Source organism: Zootermopsis nevadensis, unplaced genomic scaffold (genome assembly GCF_977971745.1).
Source record: "Zootermopsis nevadensis isolate Lab colony 2312 unplaced genomic scaffold, Znev_1.0 Znev_ptg000040l, whole genome shotgun sequence".
Classification (NCBI taxonomy): domain Eukaryota; kingdom Metazoa; phylum Arthropoda; class Insecta; order Blattodea; family Termopsidae; genus Zootermopsis; species Zootermopsis nevadensis.
In genome coordinates, this window is record NW_028259172.1 from 1,151,294 (window position 1) to 1,156,080 (window position 4,787).

The 4,787-nt window shown below is 36.8% G+C and overlaps 1 protein-coding gene and 1 pseudogene across 5 annotated transcripts in view; one reads left to right on the top strand and one right to left on the bottom strand.

The window, feature by feature from the left end:
- The window catches only part of LOC147871757 (uncharacterized), a 92,938-nt pseudogene extending 91,617 nt beyond the window's left edge, over nucleotides 1–1,321 (bottom strand). Inside the window, exons 1-2 of the transcript XR_015538316.1 lie at nucleotides 1,247–1,321; nucleotides 633–812 (exon numbers count right to left, since the gene is read on the bottom strand). The product of XR_015538316.1 is annotated as an uncharacterized LOC147871757 (transcript). The remainder of the gene's footprint in view (nucleotides 1–632; nucleotides 813–1,246) is intronic.
- LOC147871758 (uncharacterized) overlaps nucleotides 1–4,787 on the top strand; it is a 213,571-nt gene that overhangs the window by 68,803 nt on the left and 139,981 nt on the right. For 2 of the 4 annotated variants that reach the window (XR_015538353.1, XR_015538354.1), the window contains one exon: nucleotides 2,218–4,628. The exons of the other annotated variants lie outside the window; for them this stretch is intronic. The gene's annotated coding sequence lies outside the window, so the exon portion shown is untranslated. The remainder of the gene's footprint in view (nucleotides 1–2,217; nucleotides 4,629–4,787) is intronic. 4 annotated transcript variants of the gene reach the window in all.

Genomic DNA, 4,787 nt, shown 5'->3' on the forward strand with positions numbered 1-4,787 from the left:
TTGTCGTAACATGCAATTTCTCATAGCATTTAGTATTGATGATTAAATAATTGTTCAGTTCCTGTATAACAAACAGTGAAAAAAGGATAAAACAACTCATAACTCACATGGCAAAACAAATACATAAAAATGCAGATAATCATCATATTTGAACATCAAACTCACATTAATGACCTTAGGAAGTTAGAAAGTATGAGTTTGGTGTAGCCTCCAATCCCATGTTTACGCCAAATGTTATTACATCCATTCAGCACACAGACTTAACCTTCCGGGCAACAGTGCCCACCTTTGGCAAAGACGCCATCACAGCGGATTGTCATCCCACCTAACAAGTTTGAGCATTTGTCATGTTAGTAGTACCAACTGTGGGAAATTAAAATGTACAAGTTTGATGAAGTCTCCAACGGCTCAACGCGTACGCAAAATTTCACAAAAATTTCATAAGGCAGAACAAATAGTTTATATGACCACTGACAGGTGAAACATACAAAAACAGACAACCTGAATGTACCCACAAGGTGGCCTTTGCTCATGATGAAGCATAACAATCAGGATGGAAGAATGAAAATGTTGTTCAAGGCCTGGCCTTTATAAACGAGAATCACGTCTAATTTGGCTTGTCTGTTTCTTACTTTGTGGCCTATCCTGACGACCTGGTCATAATCCAAACAGTCTGTGTTGATCATGATAGAGTCTGTATCTCCATAAATAACCTGGAAGTTCATTTTCTCCATAAGATCCTTGGTGTTCGTCAAAATATCCCGGCCTTTAGCTAATAAAAGGAGAAAAAAATAAAAAAATGAGTCTGAAAACTATAACACCAACTAAAAATTCAGAAAACTATCCCCTGCAGTCAAGCCATCTTTCCATACAGGCACGTTTCTGCAAACCACATATTCGTAATTCAATTTGCAAGTATTTACGTCACAATGAGATTCTCTTGCTTCTGCCTCAAAAGGTTCTGTTAATACTATATTCTCAGAAACATCTACAAATCGTGACGCAGACTACAAGAACAAATGTTTAAATATGTGTAATATAAACATTTCAGTTGCAAAAACCCCAAAGAGTTGGTCAGAAGTACCTGACTGCAGATTTGAATGTATTAAGCAATCACAAATATTTCTGAAGATCAAATGTTGCCAATACCTCTACAGAGCAACTACACCACTGCAGAAAGTTGAACAGTTACATTCAAAGCTTTTCTCATATTCTACATCTAACACGTAGGCAACATTCTACAAACCCGTGACCAGCGCTGCAAGTGGCTTAGCGTAGAACCGAGCGTGTGAAAACCCCTGGCCGTTAACTTCAATGCCATCTGACGAATGTTACACTGAAACAGGACTAGAGTACAAGATCTGTGGCTTCTTCCCCAGCACTCACTAAACCTTACAATTTACGTGTTCAACATTCTTTGATTAAATCAAGTAGGATGAGATGGTCTCGACATGTGTCGGCCAAGAATAAGATAATAAAAACATAAAAAATGTTAGCTGTAAAACTCAAGTATAGGTGAGAACTAGGCAGGTATAGGGGGAAAAATATTAAAATCAATATTAAAGAGACGAGGCGTGGCTCAGGACGGGATCGATCTACGTCTGACACTGCCGTAAACATAGAAAAGCAAAACTGGAAACTGCTACTGTTGAGGCAGTTCACTTAATTAGCTAAAACGACGTAGCATTTGAGGTTTTCACAGATTTCGTTCTGAAGACGGCTGTCCTCTGGGTCGTCGTAGTCTGGAAGAAGTTTACCGACGTTTCAGAGGCAGCAAGGATCTATCAAGTATTAGCGAACTTCTACTATACTGCACGACGCAACAACCCAGAAGACAGTCAATCTCTAACTAAAATGATCTCAATGTCTACAGATAAATTATTACTGACACATCTGATCATCAGTATAAATAATGCACTGCATATGTTCATAAATTCTATCGCTGATAAAGCTCATCACCAGCATAAATATTACTGTAGATGCATAAATTATTTTTTAATTAACTATGCAAAATATGAACTATTTCATCAACTGTCTCAGGTAATAATCCTTATGTTATGTTAGGTTTTTATACAGTAAAGTAGAAGTTATACTGGAATAATAAACCAAAATGAAATTTGACAAGTAATTCCTATTTTTGATGCCCCAAAGAACATGTCGAAGCTGGTTGTATTACGAGCATATTAGTAAGGTTTTTTTTTCTGTTTTACATTACAGAGAGAATTTTTTGCCGATGCTCCATCTATGATGACAGAAAAGTAAAATTATTAACACTGAGTAACTGTTAATTCTCACCTGCATTTTCACATCTGGGGAAAGGTCAGGATTCCTCATCAACTTCTTGACCTCACACCGACTTTCAACTAAGTTACGGATTTCTGTCGGAAGGATCCCAGCTTCCGGCCCAGGACTTGGCAGCTCCTGTGACATTATCCAATAAGTATATAAGTCCATTCATGTTCAAATTTGACTTTATATTATAAATAATATACACAATACATATAATGTGCACTGTATAGATGTAAAATTGTTTCAGCCATCTTCAGACTCACGGCCATGAAAACCTCAAATCCTACTGGATTAGTACGTGTTGCTTAAAAACTTTTCTTCCCTATTTCAAAGTTTAAAATGTAAAAATCGTAACAAAAACAATATCAAACATTACACTTTCTTTTAGCAGATAGTGTATAAAATGTATTCTTACAAAAATGAAAGATTTCTCTGTTATTTTCAAAATAAAAAGTCTGAATTTTATACAAAATGACTTGGCACTAAGAGAGTTAAATGATTGTGGGTCAGGAGACTGGATATTCATCATGCTGATGATGAAGAAACTGCTGGTAAGGGCTCAAAAGGTAGCAACTTTACTTATTTATTATTTATTATTTTTATTTAGTGTTCTGTCTGACGACAGGTCCATATGAACAGGATCCTTCCATCCTTTTCTCGGACTGGGACCTGTTCATATACGTTCTTGGCAGATGATCCAGAAGTGGTTTGCCATTGCCTTCTTCTGTGTGTGAATGGAGTAATTGTTGGGATGCCACGGAGGAAAACTCCGTGTTGCCTAGACCACGGCCTTGCCCAACACAACTTATAAATTCGAACCCGAGACCCCAGGATTACAAGGCCAGCGTTCTATCAGCTAGACCACCTCATCTTATTATTATTTAGTGTTCTGTCTGACGACAGGTCCATATGAACAGGAACCTTCCATCCTTTTCTCGGACTGGGACCTGTTCATATACATTCTTGGCAGATGATCCAGAAGTGGTTTGCCATTGCCTTCTTCTGTGTGTGAATGGAGTAATTGTTGGGATGCCACGGGGAAACCGGAGAAGCATAAATACATATATTCATTAACAACTGAATGATGTAATATTTACTTTCAAGTTAATATGACCGAGAGGCTCACTAAACCTAATGCTGTGAAGAATGATTGTGAAAAAAAGAAACATCAACACTTAAAACTGTACCTCATTTTCGTTACTGGCTCGGGTCACACAAAGGTTCACTGTGGTAAAACAGATGTTATATTCTTGTATAATGCTGGGGTAAAGCGAATTTAAATCCATAAGCAGAATGAGCTTGTCATAGAACCCTGTCTGAGGCTCCAGAACAAGACCTCCCATGTATGGAGGCTTCCTCTTCACAGATCTGCCTTTCTTCTGGTGCCGCCCATTCAATTTATCATCCATTTTCTGAACAGGTTTCTTTCCATATTGCTTGTCAGGTACAATGAAGTTCTTCTCTGTGAATGCACGTAGCAGTAAGGATTCATTCCTTTCTGAGCATCCACCCCCCAACAGGGGAAAAACTGCCTAATCCATTGAGTGGAACAGATACATAACTCTTCCATAACAGAAAACAAATCCTCCAGATGCAAATTGTAAATAAATTTCCACAAACTAATTTTGTGGCTACGACTATTCTCAAGGTGATACTGTAACACACAGAACTGCTACAAAGGGAGAAAGATAAAACTACATTCCTTTAGTCTCATGAATTTTCTACATAAATGATGTTGAACCCACCTGCTACGTTTGTGATCTGCAAAGCAAGAGGCACAGGAGTCGAACAATATAAGCAGTATGCTACATGGTGCACGAGATGATTTGTAGAAGTGACCGAGGTGAACCATAATAAAATCGTTTCACTTCATCAGTTGTCACATCGACGTTTTCATCTTCTTTCACATGCAGAACCTAGCGTGAAATATGAACGTTTCACGTTACGAAGATCTCCTTGAGAAACGTAAACACTCCGAAAGCCATGAAAATGTCAAGTACTTAGTAAAAATGGAGCACCACAGGAAAAGAGAACAATACATAAAGTAAACACGAAAAAACTTTGTACTGTGAATTTTAACAAGATAGTTTTACAAGATTCTTCCACTGAACCATATCCTGAAGAACACTTATACGTTAAGAACAATGAAATTCCTAAGATATTGTAGATGCGTCACATTGTGATTTATTTAAATAGTATTAAAAATATATTAAAATAGGCCGTCAATCACAATATAAGATAATTAAAAGATTAAAATATCATTTTACGTTCCTTATCGAGTACTCGATTTACATGTGGAACATTTACGACATGTTTCGGCTATATATAGCCATCATCAGGTGTTATGTTATAAACTTTTTAACTGAATTACTGATTTTTACTGATATTTAATGATTTTTAGTTTTCATTTTTTCTTATCATGAAGATTCAATATAAAGGACGAGAACATGATAAGAAAAAATGAAAACTAAAAATCATTAAATATCAGTAAAAATCAG